Raw genomic sequence first — 21,236 nt, 5'->3', positions numbered from 1 at the left:
GGCTCCTGAATTATTTCTTAGCTGGGATGACAGTGTGAATCTTATAAACAAATAACTAGAAAGAAAAACGCATTAACTTTCTTTTAATCGGGAGCTCCACTGTTAACCCTGCCTTGGTCTTGGTTTACATGTGTCTGTCATTTTGTCTTAATAACTAATGATGAAATCTAAATTCTCTTCAAAGGAAGCACCAGCACAGCTACAGTTTAAATACCTTTAGAAAGTTACAAACAACATGCCATAAAGTTCACCAACTTATAGTGTCCAATTCTATGGCTTTTCGTATCTCTGCGGTATGAGGAACCATCACAGATTTTAATTTTGTTTTTAAAATTACTATTAGAAAATATTCAAAATTTTTATATGGTGCATTTTAATCATGTTCATCTCCAATTCCTCCTCCCTTAACTCTGCTAGATTCACTCTCTTCCCTCTTCCCCTTTTGTGTACTTCTTTCTAAAATTATTAATAACCCATGGATTGTAATTAGTAAAGTCCTGGGTATGGGGTCATCCTCTGGGGTATGGTTGACCTACCAGGAACCACACCCTTAAATAAATGTCCTCACCTGTCCATAGCTCCTCAGTTAGGAGTAAGCTCATGAAGCCCTCCCCACTGCATCTGAGAATGCTCACTGACTTGATCTTGTGTTGGTCCTGAACAGGCAACTATTGAGGCAACTGTTGAGAGTCCACGAGTGCGTCGGTCCTGTCGTGTCTAGACGACAGTGTTTTGTTCTTGTCCTTCCTGGCCTCTGGATCTTAGAATCTCTCTGCCTTTATACTGTGATGGTCCTTTAGCCTTGGGGTGGCTCTGCTATAGATGACCCACTTGGGTTGAGCAATCACTCCGTAGTCTTTCTGTGCTGTACTCCGAGCAGTTGTAAGTTTCGTAATTAGCCACCATCCGCTGAGCAAAGTACTCATCTATGGGCATAGAGATACACATTCAGAGGGCAGTTTGAGGCTACGTTCATTTAGCAGAGTAATAGTAGAAGGTTTATCCCTGAGGCTTGCGGGTTCTCTAACCTTGGGTCCTAGGCCAAATTTATAGTACCAGGAATGTATTTCCTCATGTGAAGTAGACTTGAAATTCAAATCAGAAAGTAGACATTGCACTCATGGGTGTATCTTGCTACCCTGATACTACTATTACTACTACTACTAATAATAATAATAAAGTGTCATTATTTTATTTTGAAGTTCCCTCCTGGGTAAGGCTATTGATAAGCCCTCCCCTCCCCACCAGAAGCCTGCATAGCACCTTCTGGTACTACAGAGCGATCCAGTAGGGCAGCAAGGAGGACATGTCTTTGACGAGACTGGCTTGACTCATTCAAGTCCTATGAGCGACGTACATGGTATTTTCAGCAACAATATCTTACCGCCAGACTCTGGTGTGAAAACATGAGTGATAGTGACAGCATATATTGATTTTGGGGTCTCTGAGACACCCCTGACTAATGATTCCAGGGGAGGTATCCCACCCTGGTACTGGGTTTCTGTAATTGGCAGCCTGTGGTTCCTGAGATGAGCATAATCCCCTGTGTAGGGTGATTCCTAATTAAACTCTGTATATAAATATAAACATGTGTGTGTGTCTGTCTCTCTCTGTGTGAATATGTATATAGATATATTTAAAATAGTAGGTTTCCATGTGACTTTTTCAAATATCCTTAGAGTTATGTGTCCCTCCTGAACTTTAATCTGTTCTGTCCTCTCCCTCTTCCCACTTGGACCTCCCACCCCAAGACCCCTCTTTCCCCCTTAATATCACTTTCTCTCTATTATACCTCCTTCTTTATCTTTTATCAGTGGAGCAGGCTCCTAAAATGATGAGTCAGACAGCCAATAACCTTATTTCTGTCTGGGGCATAGAATACATTGAGGAAATACGAATCTACTGTCAGCTGAAGAACGGTATCATTGGGACCCAAATAAACCTGACTCCTCTCAGCCGTTACCATCTCAGCCCTCTCCACATTTCCCCCATCCCTTTGCAGTCACGATCTACTGTCTGTTGTTTAGATTTGCCTAGCCTGGATCCTTCTTTAAAATAAAACTGGGCAGTATATTGACCTTTGCTTTTGACTTTCTTCACTTCTCTGATTTCTCTAGGTTCATCACTCTGTATGATAATATACTCTTTTTAAACTGCAGGATAATATTCCATAAAATGAATATAGTACATGTTATTTAACCATCCATCAACCGATGGACGTTTAAGTTGTTCTCATTTGTGGGCTATTAAGAAAACTACAAGTGGGTGGTATGGCACACGCCTTTAATTCCAGCACTTGGGAGGTAGACACAGGTAGATCACTGTGGGTTCAAGGCCAGCCTAGTCTACAGAGCAAGTTCCGGGATAGGCTCCAAAACTACAGAGAAACCCTGTCTCAAACAAAACTGGGATTAGAAGTCCATACTTTTAAACGAAAACGAAACACTCAGTGCACACCTATTTCTTTAGCAGAAGAAGTGGTGGGAGAGTGGTAAGAAGTAGGAATCTGTGAGGGAACGAGGGCTGCTCTCAACCCTGTCGCTAACCAGCCCCATGACCTTGACCAAGGATGTCACTTGGTTCTATTTTGCATTATCAGACAGAACCTCATTTCAAGGTCAGCGTCCTTTCAAACTTCTTGTCAGGCTGATGCCATGCTGGTGCTGTTACTTTTAGTTAAAATTTAAGCCCCTTTCAGTTCAAGACTGCCAAAAAACGCTAATAAAATGTAAAGATCAAAAAACAAGTAAAAACACATTTTTAGTTTCCTATAAGAATAATTTTAAATTACACCAGAAAGACGAGGCAAAAATTACGTTCTTCCCATTCTCATAAAGCATCTATTCATGAGAAGAAGATACAGACTGATGAGGAGCCTTTTGCACGAAAATATGTAGATAAAAATTTGTGTTGCAAATCTGTCTTATAATTTTAGTTTAAGGGAAGCATTTTAATTACCAAGATGAAAAGCATTTCATGAATAGCACTGAAGATGTAGTAACCATCTTCAACATATATAGTAACTGATTCTATTTTTTTAAAGGCCTTTTGCCTTCATGAGGAAATGTCAGAAAATTAAAAATATCCACATGCAATATCTCCTTTGCATTTGTGAGCACCTACACACCCACACACCTACTCACAAGTAAAGATTTTAAAGAAAGCCTGTTGCACCTACAAAAGAAAAGTAGGAATAGCAGTGAATATGTGACAGTTATTTTTTACATGTTACAAAATAAAGCACATCAGTAAGGCACATCAGTAAGGCGCATCAGTAAGGCTGCTGTAAAAGGAGCTGTAAAATAGAGACCGACATAAAAAGGCCTTCATAAAAAGTCTGATTCCAATGGACACAGCCAACATTAAGGATTTCCCTTAGTGACCAAAACCTAGTCCATTTAGATTTGTTTGAGAAATATGAAGTTTCTATTAACGTTTCTCAGGGGGAATAAAATCTTCTCTTGAAACTGGGACGATTTAATTTTCAAAAAGAATTTCTTTAGTTGTTGCCCCAAGGAGAGTTGCATATTTTATCATTGTATTCTTAATATATGGGCAGAAGGGATGCTGATGCCTTCTCACGTTTTTCTGCTTAATTAATATTTATTTATATTGAAATATTACTAAAATAGTACCAAAAATTGTCTTCTTCCGCATCCTCTCCTGAAAGCCAATCATTGTCTCCTTTGTATAGCTGTCTCCTGTATCTCTCTTCATATTCCTAATTCCTTTTTATTACTCTTTTCAGTTCATCTCGGGACGATAGTTTCTCCCATCCAAGCGGTAACCCATCCCGTCACTGCTCAGCTTCTGAGATGGGATGGGATCGGGTGTGTTAAGGGTGGTACAGCTGTAACTGCTAGACTTTTTCTATTAATTATTTACATAATAGGCGACATGTTTTGTTTCTCTTCTGTTTCTTGTTTTCTCTACTCACCAGAAACCCACCGCATCTTAGGTTCTAGCTCTAAAACTGAGTTTAATCTGTGAAAGCTGAAACGTGAGCTCTGTTACTCCGACTGTTTCACAGCCTCTGAGACGGTCCCCACAATACCCACCTCCTGGCCCTCACGGCTGGAGTGGATGGCGTTTGTGTGATGAAGACACCCAAAATTTTAACTTCTGCCAGCTAACAGGTTCTGCTCTCTTGCCTTTGATGAAGCAAAGATTCAGGTGGTCAAGAGCCTCTGCCCAATTAATAGTGTGGTGCAGCAGGCTTCCTTTGCTGGTCCACCAACCAGCTCCCAAATCATGACACGAAGACTTCTTATTAGTTATGAATGCTCAGCCTAGCTTAGGCTCATTTCTGGCTAGCTCTTTTAACTTAAATTAACCGATTTCTCTTAAACTACCTTTCGCCTTGGGGATTTTTATCTTTTCTTTCTTGTAAGTCCTACTCTGTGTTTGCTGGCTGGTGACTGCCTGCCTGGCTTTGGGCATCTTTCTTCATTCTCTCTCTTCTTCTCTCTTCTCAATCCTAGATTTCTTCTCCTATTTTTTTCTCTCTCTGTTCAGCAGCCCCACCTATGCCCCCCCCCCGCCTAGCTGTTGGCCATCCAGCTTTTTATTAGACTTGTCAGGTGCCTTAGGGAGGCAGGTGAAACAGCAACACATCTTTTCATAATTAAACAAATGCCACATAAGCAAGTGTAACACATCCTTAAATTGTTAATCAAATGCGGGAAAAACAAATGTAACACGTCTATGCCTAGTTAAAGTAATATTCACAACAGTGCAGAACCAGCCTCCAGGATAAGGAGCTGTGTGACCCAACAGCTGCCCCGTAGATGTGGAACCCACATCTGTAGTAGGAGCCTACTTGTTTGTTCCCGGCTGCTCAGCCCCGAAATAACCACACAGAAGCTGTATTAATTAAATCACTGCTTGGCCTATTAGCTTTAGATTCTTTTGGCTAGCTCTTACATCTTAATTTAACCCATTTCTTTTAATCTGTGTATCACCATGTGACTGTGGCTTACCAGCAAGGTTCTAGCTAGTCTATTCCCCGTGGCTACATGGTCTCTCTCTGACCCTGCATTCTTTCTCTCAGCATTTAGTTTAGTTTTCCCCACCTAACTCTGTTCTGCCCTGCTATAGGCCCAGGCATATTCTTAATTCATTAACCAATAAAAACAACATATAGATAGAAGGACTTCCCACACTTACCCCTTGATAAAAGGCTGTGTGACTCAGGGCTTCAAACAGCTGCCCAGTAGATGTAGCAGCAGATACTTCCTCAGGCAAGCTTCCAGAAAAGAGCTCGGAGTCTGGTTGTTTTGTGGATGCTGTCCTGTATCTGATCTGGTGTGGATATTAAACGCCTTTCTGCAGAGACAGGCCTACTTATTGAGGAGCTTCAGCTAACTGTTTAACGTATGGAAAAACTCCCAGTTGCTCACCATCACCCCACCTTGCAGTTGAGAATGGCTTTATGGCACTGGGTTTCACGCAACAGAAAGCAGAAATGATTTTTTGATACCCTCAGGTCTAGCCTATGGAAATATCTTCATGCATTCCTGTGTGACTCAAATGAAGATGAGTCTCAGAAAATGACCTTAGGAGTCAGGCCATCAGGAAGATGGTAGAGACTTCATCTAGCCCAGAGGCTGTAAGAATGTAATGCAAACATGTTTGTACCATTAGTGACCTCCCCTCTCCTCTCCATCTCTCCCCATCTCTCTTCTCTCTTTGTCTTCTTCCTCCTCCCTGTCTCCTCCTCCTCCTCCTTTTCCTCTCCTTTACTCCCGTATGTATTTTAGCAGTTAGCCTTCTATGGACATGCTAAAGAATTCTCACATGTCAGTATCTATGATCATTTATTTCTGGCTTGATTCACTCTGTCCAGACAATGGATTCTCCAGTCCCTGCTCCAATATCATGTATAGACCTGATATTGCTATCTTGTCATTTGAGAATTAGTAAATATTGGTGCGTAGTGTGTAGACTTTTATCCTGCTTCTGACTATTTTGTTTCATCTTCCTCTGTGTTTCCTGTTTCCAAATATGCAAACTTCTTGGTTCTCATTTACTAAAGAAATTTCCTCTTCTAACCGATAATGGAGGCAGAAGGAAATGGCCTGGTTTTCATCTTGCCATAGCAAAACTCTGTGTGTTTGCTCTGGCTTGTGCCTTCCTGACTACCCAGTGTCACTCAATCCTGGACTCTCTGGCTCTGCCATGAAACTGGAGAGCAATTGGCTTGGTTTCTCTTGGTGTTGCCTTCTGCAAAATGCAGATCCAGCTAAGTTGTTCCCTTTCAGCAACTGTATCTCTCCTCCCATCTTGTGGTGGGATATTGCAAATACAATTTTGTTTTGTTTTTTAAGATTTATTTATTATTTATTATATATACATATACATTATATATATGTGTGCCATATATACATATGCCATATATGTATACATATATATATATATATATATACACATGCCAGAAGAGGGCACCAGATCTCATTATAGATGGTTGTGAGCCACCATGTGGGTGCTGGGAATTGAACTTAGAACCCCTTGAAGTGCAGTGAATACTCTGAGCCATCTCTCCAGCCCACAAATGTAATTTATGATGGCTTTGTCTGTCGAGTTCTTGTTGGCAGAGTGAGTTTTCCAGAACAAAGAGCAGAGAGTGAAAGGAATGTCTCTTGCTTGATTATCCAGAGGGCAGAGATCTCCTAATGTCAATGAAACTGGCAAAATGACATAAATAGCCTAGAGGAAAAATTAGATCTAGGATGGAAGACTGTTATTTTCAAACCAGTTTGCACAATCTAACGTCTTAACTGCAAAGTCAAATAAGTAAGATGTCTTGAAGAAGGCACAGAGCCTGTGCATCCCATCATGAATCTTTGACAGTCACAGAGCCTTGGCGCTTGCTGTCTCTCTGCTCTGTGGTCTCAATATGCCAACACTCTATTGTCTTGAATTTGCACAGTCTTTCATCTCATAGTTTCAAAGGCTTAGTGAATCATGGAGTGTGGATGTTTCTAGCTCCTTTTCCTGTAACTCTGTTACATGTGGTCTTGCAGATTTGAAAATGCTAAGAACTTGCAGTTAGGGTTTAGATTTCCTTCTGAAATCTCTTATGCACTTAAAACATCCCAAATTAGACGATGTTCCTCTTAGTGGGACTCATGTGACATTATTAGTATTTGACCACTTATCTCTTTTGATTAGAGATCTTTGCTTTGCCCCCTTGTTTTTTCATGATATACTCTATGTCTTTGTCTCCAGAGATGAATGTAATATTCCTAGTTATCTGTCATGTTTCCACCTTGGTGGCAAATAGAACGCAACCCACTTTCTGGCGTATTCCTGCTGGTGATAATATCCAATGCCCAGGAAAGAAACCACCAAACTTAATTCAAGTGCTCCAAGAGCACAGCTGAATTTGAGTGCCAATATTCTCTTTTAGAACGGTAGCTCTTTTATGATATAAAAAAAAGTACTTTAGCAATAACAAGTTTCAACAGAAGCAGTGGGTGTGTGGGAGGAAATTGAAAACAGGGACAGGCATAACATTTTATTGTAGGTGGTTCCCCCTCTTCCCCCCCACATGATGTCAGCTCTGTGCGAACTTAATCACAGCACATCACCTTCTCTTGGGGAGTTTTGTGTCTTTTAAAACCCACCTGGTTGTTAATGTCAGTTCCCTTAAAAAAAAAAAAAGAAAGAAAAAAAGAACAGTTGTTAAGAGTCTGTCATGCTTATTTGAAAATGTTCAAAGCTATTGAGTTCAGATGAGGCCCCACTGGAAGTCTGCCCTTGACTTTGGCCAGTAAGATTAGCACAGGGGAATGTGCTTCACTGTGTACCATAGCTTTCCCAGAACTGCAGAACCGTTAACCTATTCCAGAGAGTCTGGGAATAACAACAGATAACAGAAACGGAGAGTCTTGAACAATGGATCTTTTCTTTCTTTTTAAATTAAAAGATTGATTTTATTTGTGGGATGTGCGTGTGTGCGTGTGTATGTACGTGTGTGGTGTGTGCTTGTTCTAGTACAAGCCACAGCATACCAAGCAACAGCTTGAGGGAGTCAGTTCTCCCCTCCCACCATAGAGTCACAAGGAGTCAAACCCAGGCGGGCATGCTTTATGGAAACCTCCGTGACCTGCTGAGCCATCTCCTGCCCACCATCTTTTCTTGCCTATTCACATTGCAAGGAAAATAACTGATTTTTATCAAGCATACAGGGGTTTGCTAACACACTGTGAGAGAGATGAAACCCTTATAAATAACACTCCTCATTGCCTATGTGTGGATATGGGCGCGGGCTTTCTTATGGAGCCTTTGAATGCAATCTTGAGATAAAGCCCAGACCATCAACAGAGGATGAGAAGGGAGGTTGGAAAGGTACTGACTCATCAGCCATCTTTTATTTCTTCTCCTTTTGACATTTATTAGATGCACAGATTTATCCAGAAGATAGCTTTTACATATTGAGAGGACTGAGGAGCGGACCACTGACTCTGGAATAGACTCAACATCAGTGTACCAATCATCCACACCCTTTCTTAGACTACACTTAACTTATGTCAAACACTCATAACAGTATTGAACAGTATACCTTCCTGTTAATGCTCATAGCTTGACTATGTACTGATGTGGGATTTTCCTCCGGATGCTGTAAATACTATTTGTTAATATAAAAGCTGCTTTTGGCCAATGGCTTGACGGAATATAGCCAGGATGGAAGAGATATATAGAGAGAAAGTAGGTGGAGTCAAAGAAAGCCATGTAGCCGCCGCTGAAGACAGATGCCGGAGAGGCTGGATGGAACCGTACCGGTAGTCCACAACCAAATGGTGATACACAGATTAATAAAAATGGGGTAATTTAAGAACTAACTAAAACTATGCTAGAGTCATTGGCTCAGCAGTGTTGCAATTAATATAGTTTTAGTGTGATTATTTGGGGTCTGGGTGACCAAAAACGAACAAGCAGCCTCAGCTGACAATGTAGCAGCACTCGTGAGTTAGTAACTTTAAAAACTGAAACATTACTAATGCATGATGAAATACACAGATGTCAAGTGTTCATTCTCATAAACTTTCTTGTCAGTTTTCAATGTTTTATTGTGAAAATTTTCAATCAAAGAGAAAAACCAATACTTTGTGAGACCTTAAGCGTGAGCACTCATACGCTCAGTCTTAGAATTGCCTGCGACTGTTAAATCTACACCAAATATGAAGGTTTTTCAGCTCTTATTCCCTGAGAATACTTTTGTGCGGGTATTATTTTCTCTTCATGTGTGCTGTCCCGGCCCTTTGGATGCCTCCTCAGTGATCCCTGGGGCTCTGCTCACCATTTGTCGTCCACCCTTTATCTTCTCCAGTTTAGAAAATTGCTACTTTCTCTGCCTTGAAAGTCACCCGTTCCCTAGTCTCTAATGTTCCACATATTGTTACATCCATTTTAAATTCCAGGTATATATTTCTTCAATTATAAAATTTTTATTTAGTTCCTTCCTCTCCCCCAGATTTTATGTGTCCACTGTATTTCTTTCTCTTTTAGATCATGGTTACTTTGCTTTACAGTCTACAGCATGGTTGTTATTAACAGCCTCATTAAAGTTCCTTGCTTACTAATTCCAGTGTCTAGATCATCCATCATAGGGTCAATGTCTATCAGGTGCCTGATCTGGCAGTCTGGGGGCTTTTTTCTTACTGAATAATTTTTGGTGATGGTTTGAGCAAATGGTGCCAAATGCTGTATTCTGTAATAATGTTGTTTAAAATGTTAATTTTGCCACATTACTGGGTGCATGACTTGGTTGGACCTGAACTGCATGTACCATGTCTGGCCTGCAGTTGGAGGCAGCTGGAACACAAATCAATTCTTTCAGTCTTAGCTGAACTGACAGAGCTCATCCTGGGGAGTATACATGGTGTAAGAGATAACAGACAGAAGATGTGGGCTGGTATTCAATTCATGATTGCCTAGGCTGACTCCTTTCTGACATCCAAGTTGCTGTGTGTTCAGCAAAGAACCCAACACATTTGACTTCAGAGTCTTACTGCTCTGCAGGGCCCATTCTGTGTTCACCTTCAGACTGGGAGCCACACCATTCTAAAATCCACTTAATTCTGTTTCCTTTATTCAGTGACTGCCACCTGCCAGTACCTGGCTGATTTTGTAGTCTTGGGGGTTGGCTTATGTCTAGCCTACAGTTCAAAGTGAGGTCTAGTAGAAAAGTTGGGGATAATTGTCATCTGGGTGTTCTCCACTCAGAGACCGACTCTGGAGTGTTTCTAACACCACAGAAACACGGCTCTGCTTCATCCCAGCCAAGTTCTCATGATGACGTCAGTAACCATAGGTTACTTTTGTCTAAGTCTGGACTCATCTAAATGGAGCCCTGCCGTGTGCAGTATTTTGTATTTATCTTATTCATCCACCAATGGCTTGTGCATATTCTTAGCTAGCTCTTACATCTTAAATTAACCCATTTCTATTAATCTGTCTATAACCACGAGGTTGTGGCCTACTGGTAAGGTTTTGGGGCATCTTTCTCCTTCAGCAACTGTATGACATCTCCCTGACCCTGCCTTCTTTCTCTCTCTCTCTCTCTCTCTCTCTCTCTCTCTCTCTCTCTCTCTGTATCTCTTCCAGCCTGGCTATACTCTGTTCTGCCATAGGCCAAAGCATCTTTATTCATTAACCGATAAGAGCAATACATATACAGAAGGACATCCCACATCAACAACAACATCTGTGAATGCAATGCTCAAAAAGCACCTTTTTCATTTAGTGTTCCATGACTGCAAGACAAAAGGAATTCCTGGAGATCAGATCTCCAAAGTGGCTTACTGTATTCCACTATGATCAGCAGTGCCTAGAAGTACAATACACAACTTTTCTACAATTTTGGAGCTTTGGACAAGGAAGCTGAAAAATTAAATCTCATTTATACTGTGACATCCATGGAAGATGCTTAAAAGATTGAAAAAGTCAATCAATTTGCGTACACAGCAGCAAACATTGTCTAGTGAATTTAACATTTTGGTGTAATAGCTGTGAGTCTACATGGTGATGTACTTGGATGAGGTTCTGGAGCACAGCTCGAACTGCTGCTGAGGGGAAGATGGGCTCAGCCTTGGCAGATGCCAAAACATATGGAGAGGAACCTCACTTCAGCTCTGCGTTCAAATATAACACTCGAGGATCAATAGCAAAGGAGAAAATTAGCACAGATCCCTTTCTTATATGTTCCCGATGATTATTTATCGGTGCCGCCATCTCTCCTTCCAAGGGCCAAATTTAGATAAAATAATAAATAATACTCCAAATATGCCTCTTTAGCTTGTGCCAAATAGGTGACAAAGGCTGGATTTTCCAAGACTGCATCACGGAACACAAGACTGATTTTAAGCAGGTTTTGTAGAATTATGCTTCCCCCCAGTACTGTTTTTAAAGAGTCTATTGTGAGAGTGTGTTGGGGGAATGTGTCTTAGGTGAGACAGACTGGGACAGGATGTCTACTTTGGATGTCTCATGCCTTCACAATCCCCAACATGTGGTGCCTCTGGCCATGGTACCTGCTGGATCTCAGGGGAAGGCTTTGCTACCAGGATTTTTAGTGTATTCCAACTCTCAGGTTTTGTCCACTTGTATCCTCACTAGGATCTTACCCTGTTTCTGTCCTCTGGAGTCCAGCTCCAAAATATTCTCAGTCATGGTTAAATGTGTATTCTGGGTGCTTTTTGTACCTTATCTCTAATTTCTAACATGGGACAGCCAGACATTTATTTTTAAATCCCTTTTATGATCAAGAAGTTCAAATTCATCAGGAAAAGTCATGAATCACAAGCAATGTAGCTAGTAAAGTGGCCTCTGGGGATTCACACTTCTTAGGACTGTCTGTCAGCAGAGCCTCTGTCTTTCTCCATGGGTTAAAGGGCACTATACAATGTATCACAGAAGAAGGAAATTCCAGAGTGTAAGCTATTGTCAAGGTAAGTAAGTCCCAATGCCGTGTTTTCCATAAGCAGCGTGATAAGCCTCATGGCTATTTCCTGTTGTTCATCTGTGGTTGGGCTTTGAGTCACAGCTTCTAATCCATCATTCTGGTTCAGTCCTATTTTCTCAGTACTTGGTTTAGATCAGTCTTTATGTCTTATTTGGGTAAAACAAGACACAAGGTAACTTCTAGTTCAGTTTATACAATAAGATTGGAAAGTTGAACAAAAAGCCCAGTTTGCTTTTCTGTATTTGAGCTATCATTGGTTAAGCAGGTAAGGGAAGGTTGAGAAAGCCAGACAGACCTGTTAGGAAACAGGAAAACCACCTGGTTTAGTTCATTTTCCTAATTTGCTTTTCATGGCTGACAATTCTGAGATGAACAAGTTTCATGATCAAAACTGAGAAATATGCATCTGTGCTATTCTGAGTCTGTTTTGTTTACAACTTCAGACTGCCAGAGGTATGAAGAGAAATCTTGTGTGGTTTAAAATAACACACAATACCGGCATTCTTTTCAAGGTTTTACAAAGTTACCATTTCTGTGAATTTTCTGTGTGGCTATCAGAAGATGTGACGGTGGCTTGTCTTCTTCTCCCGTTCCATCCTCACAGATAGTGCACAGAAGCACAATGCCCACATTCAACTCTCCTCACACCCCGCTGTAGCCCTTAGCTCACATTCTTGGAATGTGTGCTTCTTCCAGGCTCAAGGATTTGACTTTTCATCTTTTCTTACAGAATGGGTTATTCTTCACGTCCTACCAAGAAGAGCACTTCAAGAGTGTCACTGTAGTACCTGAACAGTGTGTCTGGTTATATTGATGAAAACAAGAGAGGAAAAAAGCCTTTGGTTATCCTGACTAAAGGGTTTACAAATGTTTGAAGCCCGCTTCATGTAATCTAGTGTCAGCAACGGCTTTAAAACCTAGAAGAAACAGACACTTTATTACCATAATGTTTGTTACAGGTTTTAGAAATTGTCAGCTCTGTTTCTTCGCAGGAAATTTTTATTTTGAGGTGCTTCTTCACAGCAAACACTTTCATTGCCTTTATAGTAAATTACAGATTTACATCCCAGGCCTCGGCATCTCTCACATGTGTGTTAATATGTGCCTGTCTATCTATAGCCGAAGATAAACATACAGATGTAGGTATGTGGTCAGTCCTCAGTAGCCATTCATAAATGTGACCAACCAGAGCTAGAAAGAGGAAAGTATAAACACCATTACTATTAACCCCCCAACGATACACAGATCAACTATATATAATGTTTACATTGTGTTGTGCATTGTAAGTTAACAATGGTTTCCAACATGCAGGAGCAGCTGTGCATCATCTATAAAAAAATACCATGTTATTAAATATGGAACTTTAACATCAGTGGTGCTTTTCTTTTGGGGACCTGGAAACAATCCCAGGGATACTAAGGACTGCCTTCCCAACCACACGTGCAAGAATTTATACTAGGATTTATCATCCGTGCATTTTTTTTTGTCAACTCTGATCTATAGTTTTATTCACCAAGGATGAACTAAGAATGCCATAAGACACTTAAGCACAAAGTAAGATCACCAAGATCAGAGTAGGTACACAATCCACTCATCCTCTGTGTAGCCAAGCAGCACAGCCTCAGTTGGAGGCTTCACTGAGAAAGGAGGCTGTTTAAAGGGAAGTGCTCAGAATTGCAAATGGGAAGGTGCACGTCTTGTTTGTTCTGATCATGGGTCCAACGTCTGAAGTCCATAGTTATGTACGGAAAAAGTGAGGAACACTTACAGGCCATCAGTAAGTCTAACAAGGACAGATGGATGTCAGAAGCAGAGCCTTCACCAAGATCACATGTGGTTCTGCTACCAGGAGAGCGAGTTTGTAGTAGATTTCTTGAAGAAATGAAAAGGGAGGGAAGAGGATAAATGTGTGTGTGACAGAGCTGGAGAGTCAGTGAGAGTAAGGATTATGATAAAATCAATAGAGGTACGTGGAGATGAGAAGGGAGACAGACTCTAGAGTGGAGAGAACATTGATACTGATCTTTCTTTCTTCCTTCTTTCTTCCTTCCTCCCTCCCTCCCTCCCTCCTTTCCTTCCTTCCTTCCTTTCTTCCTTCCTTTTTCCCTTCCCTTTCTTCATTTCTTCCTTCTTCTTTTCCTCATTTTTATTCCCTTAACTTGCTTTTGGTTGATTTGATGAAGTCATTCCTTCGAGCTTTGCAGTTGAGATCTAGGGAAGTAAACAAAAATAACTTTGCTTGTGGCTAGACAGTGACTGGTAGGGACTTCTTACGAAAAAATAGTACTCAAGTGTTCTGAGGAGGTCAAAGGAGAACTAAGTTCTCCAGGATGCTGGCTCAGTTAGTAAGAGCAACAGTGAGACCTGGTCCTGCTAACCCATCACCCAGCCATCCCAGACACACCTCTCCTCCTACCTCATTCACGATAATACAGCTCTCCCCTCCAAGCACCTGGCTTTCAGATTTGGATAACTCTGCCCACCTCAGTGCCTATCAATCAGACTTCAGACTTTACATAACAGCACTGTGTTCATTGCCCAAAATAGAAGCTAGTCTTCAGAACAGCTGTAAGTGGGACATGCTTGCTGCTGTCAGATCTAGAAGAACTAGACTTCCATAGGCCAACTGTAGCTGCATATAAATAGGAACATGGAATGGAGGAAGTCTAATTATGCAAAGAAAATTGGGAGGAATGTTGCCTGCAGGAAGCCCAGCTATCCCAAAGTGTCCCTGAAAACGGCAGGTCCAATTCCATGTAAACCCTTCTGAAATGTTTTCATATCTTCGGTGGGTGTTTGCGCTAAACTATTCAATCAGGCTAGAGCTAGGAGAATTCCCCTCATTAACGTACTAGCACTGAAACTGAGGTGCTAAGAGAGGCATGGGGTGGGTCAGTTGGATTTGAAAGCTTAGGTTTTAAAAGCTCAGTTCCCACGCATACTGTAAAGGAACACATTAGCAAGAGTTGGAGAACATACCATGGCATTAGTGGGCATTATTATCATGTCACCTGGAGTTCCAGTGTTTTGTATTCTGTGGTCTCTGGGTAGCTGAGCCCATTTCCTTCTTCCATTGCATTGATTGAGTAGATGACACTTTTCCCGGGACACTAGGTGGCAGCAAATTGCTGAGTTAAACAATTATCAAGGGACAAAGGGCCTTGAACCTGTTCACCAGTACTAAAAAGAAAGAAGAACTCAATGGCATGTGGATATCACCAAATGTATCAAAGAAGACATAAACACACGCCAAGTTTCCAAGGCATAATGACACCCCCGGTCTCCTCCTCAGAGTTTTGAAGCTGTTGGGGCTAAATCTACTATCAACCCTACAGAGCAGATTTACACATCGAATCTGCTTTAAGCATTTTCTGGTAAAGACTATGTCCAATTTAATTACTTTCCTAGAATAGAAAGATGAGCTTTAATATACTACAGCTTTGATTATTCATCTTGAAAGGTTACCTAATTTCTTTTTAGTTCAAGACATGTTTCTAGGGGCTGAAGAAATAGCTCAGTGGTTAGGAGTCCGGCTGCTCTTGCAGAGAGGCCAGATTCCACTCTCAGCACCCACACAGTATCTCACAACTGTCTGTAATTCTAGTTCCAGGGTGATCTGATGCCCTCTTCTGGCCTTTATAGGTACTGTAGGCATGTGGTACATATACTTATATGCAGGCAAAGTACTCTTACCCATAAAATAAAAACAAACACATCCTTTAAAAAAGAATATCTTTGTAGCTGTTTTACATAGAAATGTTTTAAGCAGATAACTTAGCCAATATAACCACTATAATCTAGAATTGGGATAAAATGGTGAGGCTCTGAATTTGATCCTCAACAGTGTAAGAACATAGCAATAAGAACAGCAACAACAAAATGTATTAGCTGTGCATAAGTCACTACTTGGTATTTCCTAAGATGGCTCCCTGTAAAAGGCTGTAATAGTATCACTACAGTTTTGAAAATGAAATACAAATTGGGGTGATTAAGCCTGACAGTGGGAAACCCAAGGATGCACACATCGTCAATTCAGGCAACAGCTTATCCCTTAACACTGCCTGAAAACAAGCAGGACAGAAATGGGAGGTGCCTTAGGCTGATGGCCAGCTAAGAAGTAAAATGAGCCCTCAACAGGATAAAGAAGCATAAGAAAAGAAAGAACAAAAGTGAACACACTGGACAGTAAGTTTTGAAAAGCAGACATTTGACAGGCTCATAACTGGATATTTCTGAGCTCCCAGGACATCCTTGGGCCACAATGGCATAATGGTTCTAACCATAAGTCTGAAAGAGGAAAGCAAAATTCCTAATGATGGGGGTGGAGGCTGGAATTCTTTCAGAAGACTTTGTGTTTGAGGTGAATCTCATTTCCATTTCTACCTGGTTACAAATTACAGAGTTGTGAGAAGAGGAAAATTTGAATTTCTGTGAATTAGCTTTTGAGGCTTTTAGACTGATTTAGGCTGTTTGAATTTTTAAATCACCACCAAATCTGAAGAGTTCTTTGTGGCCATTAGACTGTCAGGCTAATGTCACTAAAGATAGTTGTGAAGTCCAAACGAAAAGATAGGAGATAAATGTGCTTCCAGAAGAAGCTAAAAATATTCCCTGGCTCCATATAACTATCAAATAAAACTGAGCACACTTTGGGCCCCACGTGAGAGCACTAACATTCTCTATGCGGCTGTTTACTCCTTACACACCAACTGTGTGTGCATGAATAATGCACCACAAATAGGAGGACTGGCCAAGCATTCCTCTTCCTTGTAAAATTCTTTATATTAGAGTCATATGAAAGCATACAAATCATTTATACTTACACATTTAATATTGACTTTCATATAAGAAGTGTTTTTGTTTCATATTAGAGTTTTCAGGAAAAAATATATATTATATATAATACATAATTTATATTATATTATATATAAAATGTATTATATATAATATTATATATAAGAAAGACAACAAATAAAAAATGACTAAGTAATTTTTGAATTTTTGGTTCTCATGTTTTAATATTCACATTTCTTCTTCCTTGATTATTTGAAACAGGGTCTCACTACATAACTAAGACTGACCTGGAATTCTGAAGTATGTAGTATAGGCTACCTTCATACTGGTAGCAATCCTCCTGTCTCAGTCTCCAGAATCCTGAACTAACAGGTTTAAGTCTCTGTGCATGATGATTCTACCTGTCCCCTTTCCGTCTCTATTCATATAATCTCAAATATTATTTTATTATTTTCTGTGTATGAGTGTTTTGCCTGCACGTATGTCTTTGCAGCACACGTGTGCAATGTCTCCAGGAGAATGTCAGATTTCTTGGGACCAGCGTCCTCTGTAAGCCACCATGCAGGTATTGAGGATTCGAGCCAGATTCTCTGAAAGAGCAGCCAGTCACTCCAGAGCCATCTCTCCAGCCCCCTGGTGATTCTTCTCTACTTTATTGGCCAAACATCTTAAACCAGGTGAGCCTTCCTTTGTGTCTCTGTCAACATGCCAATTTTATTCTGATATACTTCAGGTTTCCAAAGTCTTCTTATAGCATTGAGAAAGTAAAGTCACCCACACTTCACGAAGGGTCAAATGATGTTGTTTCTCATAGGGTCAATGTCTACGTTAGTACGTTCTAAAACATACACAGTATTTTGTTTGTTCTGCTGCTGGCTTGTGCACTCGCAGGGAACACCAATTTCCCATCATTATTTATTCTCTTCTGCCCACCTGGTACAATCCCTGTCTCATGCGCTGTGTCTAGGAGGTTCTGGGAAAATTCTAATGAATGGATCCTGCAGCTTTGGAATCCTGGGTGGAAGAGTCAACTGGAAACAAGGGTGTGAAGCGTCCAGAGATTTCTAAAATAACTCTGATGTGATAAAATTTCAATTACTAAATCAGTCAGTTCAGCATAAGACTCATTTTCACTTAACCAGTCTCTGGATTTTGGGTTTCCAAGCGAAAGAGGGAAAGATAGTGCTAGAAGTGGCCTTTCACGGGGTGCACCATTTTTTCCTCCCCTATGAGAAAATGGGTACCACTAGAGGTCACTGCGATTACTAGGAAGGAGGTGGTGAAAGCCCTCTGCCTTTTAGCACATGATCTTGCAAACCCTAAGGATTTGTCAGCCACAGGAGCATTACCAAAGATGAGTTTAAACACTCCAATCTTCTGCATAACTGCACCGCCGACTCTGCCCTGCTTCCCTGTCATGACGTACTTTTTTTATGCCAGGTCTTTTGGGCCTTGCTGGAGACTGAGCAGCCAATTATAATTACAGCAACTGCGGGCTGCTGTGTATTGATGTGCCCAGCAATATTATAATATATTGTTCTGTGTTGCTTTCATCTTTGTCTCTCTGCTGTTCTGAGAGACCCAAACTGTCATCATCATTTTATAGATTGTGAAATGGAGGCTCCGAGGACTGACACAGCTAATGAGTGACAGAAGTGGGATCAAAACAAAAGTCCCCAATTTTAATACCAATCGGATACCTTACCAACACAGGAAGGCGCTTGCCTGTCAGATGGTGATGGTGATGGGCGTGGGGGAGAGTGCCACTGTGGAGGTCAGAGGATGGTTTTCCTTCCACCGTTATGGGGCTTCAGGTTGACAGGTTTGGTGGCAAGCTCTCTTACCCACTGAGCCATCTCTTCCCATTGCAGTAGGAGTTGGAAGTACTGTGTCTACAGAAAGCTCAGGAGTGCCTGTATGTGGCAGGAAGGATATGTTGCATCTGTTACATCACAGTGTATTAGCCAAGCAGATCACCAGTGTGCTGAGGGGCTGGGGTTTATCCAGGGAGGGAGGAAGGGTAGGGACGAATAGAGAAGAGTGAATCTGACAAGCTCACGGTAAGATCTGCTGTTTGAAATATCAGCAGACAAGCTGACCGTGAGTCCATCACAGCAGTGGCTCACAGAAAAGAAAATGAGAGCAGATTTCCCCAGCCCACACAGCCCCTGGACCAGCACAGCAGCAGTGTTAAGTATTCAAAGCCAAGCAAGAGCCTTTCCTAGATCTCAGCAGGTGGGCCGAGACCTAGGAGCTGCATTCACACCCTGCTCTGAGCAGTCGAACAGCTCTATTGGCTAATCAAAGCGCTATTTTTTTTCTCTTCAAGGAGTGATGGTATCTACGTATTTACATAATACTAGTGTCTGTGGCAGGCCTGGCTTAGCAGATGAAGAAATAGGAGCTGAGAGAATTGAAAGACGCTCGCCCTAGGTTACAGAGCAAGTCCACACAGAGTGTACAACCACAGTTCCCAATTTCCACCGGGTCCCCCGCCTCCCAGCACTCTGCTCGATCATCTTTTGCATTGACCTTGAAAGCCCCTCTTGGAGCCTTTCCTCCGAGACACACTCTCAGAGAGGTAGCAGAGGTGGAGGCACAGCCTAGCAAGGAAGGGCTTCTGTAGCTCACGGGGAACCCTCCTTCACTCTGACCCCGCCACAAGCCGGGTCATCGCTATCCCTCACGCAGTTGTCATACTTGGCACCTGGCTGGCGTGTGCCTCTGGAATGGAAAGTCAAGAGACTTTCAAAGTTTCATATACAATAACAGGAAAAAAAATTAAACAAAGGAACCTTTCTCGCAGCCGTCCCCACCTCTGAGCTGTTCCTTTGCAATGGTGGCCAAGGCTCTACATACCTAAAATCCCTGGAGAGCAAGGGAGACTATAAACCCACAGCCACTGTTTGCTCTGCCCCACAGTGGAGGAAATACTAATTGTTAAAAACTTTCGATTCTAGCATAGCTTGCTGGACTTCAGAATTTTCTAGAATGGCAAAAGGAGTTGAGAAGGGAAAAATAATGAAGCTACGGTATATTTATCTCGTGACTCCTGCTGTTGACCAAAGAGCAGACTTTGCCTGAAAAGTGTTAAAGTAGCATTTTCATTTTTGTAGTTTTGACCTACAAAGAACAACAAAGTTAGTACGTTATAGGTTCTTTGTAACTTGAGACTGGGAAATAGGACTTGAAAGGAAAAGAAAATTTGTCAGACAGGATGAGACATGTCTGTAATCCCAGACTGAAGCAGGAGGATCACCAAGAGTTCAAGGCCCATATGGGCCACAGAGTGAGATCCTATCTCAAAACAAACCCAAACAAAACAACAAGAGAATAAGGTAAGCTGGTGCATCGCGTGTAGTGGTCTGTCCTCCCTATTGTAGTGGTCTGTCCTCCCTATTGTAGTGGTCTGTCCTCCCTATTGTAGTGGTCTGTCCTCCCTATTGGAGAGGCTTGCTGGTTGTTACAACTTAGAATCTTCATACCAAAAAAAAAAAATAGTTTTACTGTAAAACACATCAGATAAACTCAGTTCAATTCTCCAGACAGTGAGAATGGCGGGAAATCCTCCTGATGGATGTCAGAAGCGTCAATCCATGGTGCACTCCAGTTTCCCAGGTCCTCCGTGTCTTTCCTTATACAATCTGAAAGACACTGCCCTCTGTCCTATTTCATTAATCTGTGTTGGCCTAGAACTCACACAGTAAGTAATGCTGGCTCAGACTTGTGGCAATCCTCCTGCCTGTACCTTCCAAGCATTGTGCTTGTAGGCAGGATATGCTATACACGGTTTAGTAACTTTTTTTTTTAAACACAATTCCCTACTATAGATATTTTGCAACTCTCAAAAGAGCATCTAAGGCGAATAGAGAAATTCAAGAACTTTTTATTACATTACTTTATTGTATTATTTTTCAGCTAACAGTTCTGTTACATAGTCCTGCTTTGTAACAGAAAGATACATGCAATTTTTGGGAGGACATATATGCTTGCAAACAATAGGTACTGCTAAATTATTTACTTTAAGTCTCCAGATTGAATTAGAGTTCTCATTGGAGGCTCGAGTGGCCTGTGTTTTCTTCTCGCCGGGACAAAAGCCCTGGCATTCTTGACTCCTTTTATTTTCTCATGTTCCAGCCCTCGCCAGATCCACTCCAGGAGGAGAACCTGGGGCTGTTATCTCGGAGATGGATCAAGAGCCTGCCCACCTCTCCCTGCCTCTGTTGGTGCCTGTCTGGCACTAAACAGTATACAGATGGCTGAGAAAATCTACCTGCTTCAACGTGAACAACTACCCACAGACATGTTCCCAGGGCAACAGACAAAAGGACAGGTTAGACCATGTCCCTTGTCTTCTCCCTGCCCTCCTGTGGTTCCTAGCTCACTAAGAGATGCAAATCCCTCCAGTGGGCAGAACGACCTCTGCCCAGGGCCACCCTGGGCCTCCTGTCATTCCATGGACATAATGTTGTCCTCT

General features: G+C 41.6%; 1 long non-coding RNA gene across 1 annotated transcript; it reads right to left on the bottom strand.

Moving 5' to 3' along the window:
* Positions 1 to 14,038: 14,038 nt before the first annotated feature.
* LOC125397927 (uncharacterized) lies at positions 14,039 to 18,660 on the bottom strand. The gene is made up of 3 exons (XR_007231229.2): positions 18,465 to 18,660; positions 14,945 to 15,075; positions 14,039 to 14,176 (listed from the first exon to the last, which is right to left on the bottom strand). It is a non-coding gene; the product is annotated as an uncharacterized LOC125397927 (long non-coding RNA).
* Between the last annotated feature and the right edge of the window lie 2,576 nt (positions 18,661 to 21,236).

Source organism: Myodes glareolus, chromosome 14 (genome assembly GCF_982192425.1).
Source record: "Myodes glareolus chromosome 14, mMyoGla1.1, whole genome shotgun sequence".
Lineage (NCBI taxonomy): Eukaryota > Metazoa > Chordata > Mammalia > Rodentia > Cricetidae > Myodes > Myodes glareolus.
This window is presented reverse-complemented; position numbering and strand designations above follow the sequence as displayed.